Here is a 7,863-nt window from a genome sequence, read left to right as displayed (position 1 = left end):
ATGGTTACGTAAACTAAGCTCAGCCCTTCCTGCACTTGTAACCCCAGTCACAATTAAAAGACAGACAGAGAAAACACGAGCAAGAGAGCACTGCGTCCATTGCTAATGTGTCCTCTTATTCTCCACAGGGACTGGATTATTTCACTTTTAGCTTCCAGTACTGCCTTGCACAGTGAGCTGCAGTAATGATTAAGAGGAGGAAGACACCCAGTGACCCAAACCAAAGCCCATTACAGTAAATGGAAGCTGCCCATTGATTTCACCGGGTGCTTCCTCCTGCAGTATGGGGAGAGCTGGCCCCAGGACGGCTGGTCTGCGGCGCTGCTGGGTAGAAAGCACTTGTGTTGGAAAGGTGGGAAGAGGAGCGTCTCTCCGGAGCTCTGGGAACCCGTTCCCGTGGGATCACAGCAGGCAGAGCTTATAAACGTGGCTCAGCTCCCCCCTCTGTCCTTCCTGGTTGTGCTTAACGCCTGTCCTTGTGCTACAAGCCCTTCCACTCCTGCATAACATGGCATTGCTCTCCGTGAAACTAAGGGTACCTGCAGGCCTGAATTAGTTCAAAAAATCACCGCTGTGATTACTTCCAGGGTAACAGGTATATATATCCTGCATAATTAAGTGAGTGCATGTGATAGGAGCAACCTCAGGAATTTGATCCACAGCTCGGAAGGACTCAGGAAGGGAAAGAACCTCCTGCAAGGAGCAACACTTGGCAGATAAGGGCTGCTTTTCTGGGGGAGACGGAAGGGCGCTAATGCCTTGGTTCAAGGGCATGAAGAGCTGGTCTCTCTTATTGATGTTATAGCCATTAAAAGCTTTTCCAGAGCTGCAAACCTGCATTTTTGGCATACTCTGTTCTCCTTTACTGGAAGTGAACAGCCTACAATCCAGCAATCTTTGGGCCTTTGAAAAGCTTCCCCTTTATATTGTCACACTGGAGCGTGGATATCCCATTGGTGTCAGCTGGCATGAAACCCTCCATACAGGACAGCTGCTACCCAAAATGCAGGTATCATTGTAAGGTGCAGGCAAAAAAGGGACTGCAGGCCCAGGGTTTTCCTGGATATTAGGTGGGGACCGGTGTGACTCTAGGAAGGGAGGCAAAAAGCAAAGGGGCAATAGACAAAGATGCAGGACAACGTCGGAACGTTGCTCTAGGCCAGGGAAGGAGAGTGGTGTGCGGGTGTTGGAGGCCGGGCGTCCCGTCCCCTCTCCGGATCGCTCCTTCCTCGTGGCCATGTGAAGACCCAACGCAGGTTGTTTTCCTCTAAGATAAAATAATCTGTAAGGCTCTAAATAGTGGCAACAGGGTTGGGTCAAGTAGCAAAATAATATCTATAAACGGAGGAGGTTACTCCCCACCCAGGATTTGCTAAAAGTGCTATAACAGTTCAGAGGCAGTTGCAGGTACCATGTCAGGGGCTCTGACCCCTGTACAGTGTGTGTTTGTAGCAGGTATTTATGAGAAATGGAGCGTTTTAGAGCCTCTCACTGGAGACTATTAGCATCCCTCCAAGCTGCATGGGACCGCACAGCTCCTGCTCATACCCAATTTCTTTATGACTAGACCCTGCTACTAGATATGGCCAGATACTCAGCAGGGGAAAAATGGTAGAGCTGCTGCCTCTATGGTTAACCCCAGTGGATCATCTGGTCTCGTGCTATGTACAGCAGGGCTGCTTGCAGAGTGCAGGTAGGTTTAAGTTGGTTTAAATAGTTGCTACAGTTAATTTTTAGAAAAATATGACTCTCCATTGTTGAACATCCTTTATTCCTGTGAATCTAGTGATGTGTCAAAGCAAGTCCCCAGAAACCTCTATATGTGCTTTCCCCTGCAGTCTCACCTTAGGGCTTACGGTGCTTGAAAACTGAATATTTAGTGCATTTTTATTTATGAAGTGGGGAGTTATTTCAGGGCACCTCATGAATGTTTTTTAAAGTAACCCCACATGTTTAAAACAAGTCAGAAAAAAAAGAGGAAAAAAATAAGACAAGGATTATTATTATTATTATTATTCCAAATATGAAAGCTCTTCCTCCCTGCACTCCACTATCCTCCCGCCATTTGGTGTCTGTGGAGCAGGAGGTGCTCTAATTCAGGGAGCACGTACACCCAGAGATAGGGAACATTTGTTTCTGCTTGGCATTGAGCGGGGCCCTGGCCTGAATCTGCAACACTTGGCACTAACTGGCAGCATAAACCAGGGTTTCCAAAGCCAGTGCTGCAGCCTGTACAATAGGAGTTAAATTAATGAGTAATTGGCTTCCTGAACCCAAGTAGATTCCTGAGGCAGAGGAAGACTGGGAGGCACCTCCTGTGTCCATCAGATCTCACGGAAAATGCAGATGGGTTGCCTCAATTTGCCCATGAGGAGCTGGCTATGCCAGCTGGGCCGGCCCAGGGCAGCTTTTTCTCTGCCCATGCCTCTCCTTGCTGTGGAGCATGACATCCTCTTTTAGCAGGTAATTTTGCTGGGAATGGCAGTAAGAACAAAGCTGGATTTCCTTCCCTCTCTAAGTAGCACCATTTAAGTACCTCTCATTCATCACTCCTTCCAAAACCTGTAGGAACTTCTCACCTTTAGGATCACCATGTGTTTGCCCAATTTAGTTGAAATTGATTGATGTAATGAGAAGATATTGAGAGCAGGGGACGGGAGGACACAGATGGCTGGGCTAGTTGGCTGACTGGCTGTCGAGACAGATGGACAGATGGTAGCATGAGTTTACATGCCTTATTTCCTCTGAAATCCAGGCTCAAATTGTGTTTCTGTGCTACAACTGCAATAATTCATATGATGGTGTGAAAAGATAGCTCTTGGGCTCGCTGCAGTTCTGGGATAACCGAGAGCAAAAGGTCAAATGATGCATATAACCATATAAAAGTCCTCAGATAACACAGGCTCTCGTATTTCTACAGACAACAGAGAAATCCATTGCCAGGCACAGAAGCTGAACCACGAACAGTAAGTTTGGAAAAATCTTTAAACGTGAATCCGGCTGTAGACACGAATCGAGCCTAAAGCCCGGGCACCAGTGAGCTGCCCACCCCAAGGCCAGTGCTGCGGTGAGGGGCTGAGGGCGGCCCTGGCTGCAGTTCTTGGGGGGAGGAGGCCACGTATCAGCCCACCCTTCAAGTTGTGAGGGGTCTTTGGGAGCCTGAGCATCTCTTTCCTCTTAGAGATGGTGCTGTGGCCATCATGGAATGCAGGGTTCAAGTGAAAGACACAGACACAAGAAAGTGGAAGCAGGTAGATGAGCTGCAGGGATAAGACGAGAATTTTCCTGGGTTTCAAACAGAAGAGGCAACCAACGGATTTTTCCTCTCAGCCAGAATTCCCCACAGACACCTTTCTGGATCTCACTTTGACCTGCATGTTTACCTACATGTCACTCCGGATGAGGATAATTACGGCCATTATGAGGGCGAGGGGAATTTTTCACCCTTGCAGGTGCCAACGCGGCCTCTTTGAGCCAACCCTTCAGACGCTGTGGCCAGCTCAGGAAGCCGGCGGCACCAAGGGTGAAACTGCCCCACGGGAGAGACGCTCCAGGACAGGGGGCCCTGCCCGCGCGTGCCCGGGCGCCAACACGACACCCTGCAGCCCTTGAGCCGCAGCCTCTCGCATCACCGGTGCAGCCAGTTGCACGGGTTCGTTCTGAACTGCCTTGCCCGTGTCAGCTCTTGTGTCTGCAAAGGGCTGTGGAGGCTTGTTCAAAGACAATAGTACCTTGTTAGCAGATAGTTAACCACAAGGGTGTCAGTCTTTGCAGCAGATGGGGGACAGAGCCGAGAAAGACGAGGACTGAGGAACACCTCCCCCTGCCTTGTGTGCGACGTGTCTTGCCAGAAGAAAAGAAACAAAGCCAGACAACCGCGCAGGTGGCCAGATGCTGATTGGTTGTGCGCTTTGCAACACTTGTGTTAAGAAAGTATAAAAAGAAGTCGGTTTGGAAATAAAGTTGTCTCACTCTGCACCCCAGACTGAGTCCGTTTCTTCACAAGGTGCAACAAATGGCGCCCAACGTGGGGCACGAAGACTAGCTGTCTCTCCGGTTGCACCGCCCAGCTGAACTCCCGGGAATCACGCTGAAAGGAAGCGTAAGGATCAAGCTGAAAGGAAGCTTACTTTGTGTGCACACTAAAAGCCTCTTGAAAGGAAAGAGGTAAGCGGCTGGGAACTATGGGTTCATACCTAATGAAGGAACAAAAGGACGATTTGGAAGCTTCTCCTAAAAACTTGAAACCGCAAAGAAAAAAATTAGGTGAAGAAGAGCTGCAAAAGGTTCTTGCATGGGCTTCTAAAGACGATCCTTCGGTGAATAGTAAGAATGTTTTTAATCTGGAAAGATGGGACCAAATTGGGGTCCGACTGTGGGATAGTGCCACGCGCGGTGATAAGGCTGCTGCTAACCTGTTGCCACAATGGCGAGTTGTACTCGAAATATTGAAATCTCATAGTGGGTTGCAGTCGAACATAAATGACGGGATCGGGGCCCCTGCCATCCCCTCCGCGCCTCCTTTACCTCAATCGTGTCCTGATGAGAATCAGAAAAGAAAACGTGCTGCAAAAGCCTTTGCGGTACTGCCACCTGATGAACAGGACGATGATCCTTTTGGTCCGGGTCCTATTGACCCTGGAAAGGAGCCAGACCTATACCCCCCGGATCCTCACGATAAATGGGCCTCAGTAAAACGAGGAGCAAAACAGGCGGGGGATGTGGGCATGCTGAAAGCCTTTCCCGTTATCTGTGCACCAGACCAGAATCCGCGTTGGGAAGGTTTGTCGTATAATCTTATTAAGGACGTGCGACGTACGGTGACAGATCATGGCCTTGGCGCACCATATACCACCCACCTTATACAATCTCTTTGTGATTCTTCGGTTTTTACTCCCCATGATTTTAAAACTTTGTTTCGCCTCATTATGACTGATATGCAATACACGATGTGGGAATCGAAAATGAGAGAGCTTGCTCGAGCTCAGGGGGAGGAAAACCAGCGGCTGTCGAAAAAAGGTCCTTTACGGGCTGTTACTGTGGACGTGCTAATGGGGGAGGGCGATCACAGTGCTACAACAGCACAAGCAGAAATCCCCCCTGAGGGCTTGCAACAAGTTAAGGCACTTGCTCTCCGCGCCCTTAAGGCTGTTCCGGAGAGTGGTAAACAAAGACAACCTTTTGTTAGCATAAGACAAGATGCGAATGAGCCATATATGAAGTTTTTGGATCGGCTTAATGAGGCTCTGGAGAAACAAATTGATAATGAACAAGCACGAAGCTACATTTTTAAGCAACTAGCAGTTGAGAATGCTAACCCTGATTGCCAGAGAGTTTTGCGGCCACTAAAGGATCCTACTATTGATGACATGCTAAAAGCATGTATTAATGTCGGTACCAAACAGTATGAATATTCACTGATGGCCGAAACATTTGCAACAATGTCTATGAAAAGGCCATGTTTTGCTTGTGGCCAATTTGGGCATATTCGTAAATACTGTCCGAAAACACAAGCAAACAAAGGAGCGCCTGGACTATGTCCGCGCTGCCACAAAGGACAACACTATGCTAATCAGTGTCGATCAAAATTTGATAAGGAAGGTCGACCGCTAGCCCCTTCGGGAAACTTCAAGCGGAGCGCGGCAAGGGGTCGCGCCATGACGGCAAATCACCCCTCGGAGTGGCTCCCACCGGGAAGCAGCCGCCGCTTGTGCACCAGCACAAGCGGCAGCGCCGGGGTGGACCTGGCCACCACAATAGAAGTGTTAATTACTGATACATCTAGTTGTGCTAACTGGTGTCCACGGCCCCCTGGGGCGAGGAATGGCAGCACTGTTAATTGGGCGATCTTCAACCACGAGACAAGGGCTGTTTGTGTGTTACCTGGAGTTGTCAATGCAGATTTCATAGGAGAAATTAAGATAATGGTATGGACTCCGATACCACCCTGTACTGTGCCAATGGGAAGATATGGACGATATATTGATTGCTGCAGAGCAAAAGGAAACAGCAGAAGAGGCTCTGCATCAGATTACGCGAGCAGCATCAGCTGCAGGATTAAGAATTGCGGAAGATAAAGTACAGGAAAGTCCGCCTTGGCGATATTTAGGATGGAGAATTTCTGATCATCAAATTCGGCCACAATCATTGACCCTAAAGACAGACATAACGACTTTGAATGATCTTCAAAAACTTTTGGGAACTATTAATTGGATCCGTCCCTCCTTAGGGATTTCCACAGAAGATTATCTAGTCCAGTAAATCCGTTCGTAACCTGTCTAGTAGGACAGACTGTTGATGTTTGGCATATTTTGTTTATTGTTAGCATGCCTGCTTTGTTTCTTGTTATGTGTTTAAGGATAGATTGATCATTTAATTAAGTCATGGCTGTTCAACCAAAAACAAATAAAGAAGGGTGAGATGTGGAGGCTTGTTCAAAGACAATAGTACCTTGTTAGCAGATAGTTAACCACAAGGGTGTCAGTCTTTGCAGCAGATGGGGGACAGAGCCGAGAAAGACGAGGACTGAGGAACACCTCCCCCTGCCTTGTGTGCGACGTGTCTTGCCAGAAGAAAAGAAACAAAGCCAGACAACCGCGCAGGTGGCCAGATGCTGATTGGTTGTGCGCTTTGCAACACTTGTGTTAAGAAAGTATAAAAAGAAGTCGGTTTGGAAATAAAGTTGTCTCACTCTGCACCCCAGACTGAGTCCGTTTCTTCACAAGGTGCAACAAAGGGCGGCAGAATAAGTTGCAGCTTCCTGGGTCAGACTTGGCTGTGACTGAAGAGAATTCCTGCAGACTTGGCTGCGACCGAAAAGGAGAATTCCTGCAAATCGGGCTGCGCTGGGCACAGGAACGTGGAGGTTTCTTGCAACGTGTGCAGCTTTGTTGGCGCACTGGGAACAAACCGGCGAGCTCAGCAGTCTGCAGGAAGAGCGCAGAACTTGCTGGAGATAAGTGATCTCAGGGGCACAGGAAGGAATATATTGATTTAGGGGCTCAGAGAGCGTTTTTATGCAGCAGGATGCACAGGAAAGTCAGATCAGTTTAGCTGAAGCTGTAGAATTTTTCCAAGCCACGAGACATCTGCCAGAGGAAAGAGATGGCCCCAACAGGAAACAAACTGCCTCATACTTTTGTCTCATTAACCACGTATTTTTTGGTGGAATCATCTGAGCTGGAGACACTGCCAACCACAGCGAAGAAAATAAGTTATCCTTTTCGGATTCGCCTACCCCACGTTTATCTTAATACGGATTGCCTTCCCCACTGCAAACTGGAAGGCAAAAGCTTTAAAGCACCCCAGGGACTTCCCCCCCAGCTATGCAGAGCTGTCGTTCAGGAAGGCTCTGCAGAGAGGCTGCCTCCTCCTCCTCCTCCTCCTCTCCTGCAGCGCTCGTGCTCTCTGCTTGGAGCTGAGAACGGCAGCAGATTTTAAGCCAGACCAGTGGGCAAGGAGGATAAGGAGGCGCAGTGCCAGCAACTACAACAGCAGTATCTACATACCTATATAGATGCACACAATATATACATACATACACACACAAATATATATATCCTTAGCCATCGGGTCTCCCAGGCTGTCCCTTCCCCAGGCCGGATGAGCTCCAGGCTTTCCTCACAGGCCAAGTGCTCCAACCCAGACCATCCTGGCAGTCTCCCCTAAATTCGCTCCAGCTTATAGAGAGCTTATTGGGCATGGCGGGAGGGAAACTGGATGCAATATCTAGGAGCGGTCCAACAACAGCCAACCAAAGGGGAATAATGACTTCCCTCCATCTGCCAGCTCTGCTCCTGTTAATCCAGCCCAGGATGCTGTTGGCTGCCTCTTTTGGCAGGGCTCCCTGCTGGCTCCTGCTCA

The sequence above is a fragment of the Tinamus guttatus genome, unplaced genomic scaffold (genome assembly GCF_059628265.1).
Source record: "Tinamus guttatus ecotype Peru unplaced genomic scaffold, ASM5962826v1 Tinamus_guttatus_pri_ptg000150l, whole genome shotgun sequence".
NCBI classification, from domain to species: Eukaryota; Metazoa; Chordata; class Aves; order Tinamiformes; family Tinamidae; genus Tinamus; species Tinamus guttatus.
This window is presented reverse-complemented; position numbering follows the sequence as displayed.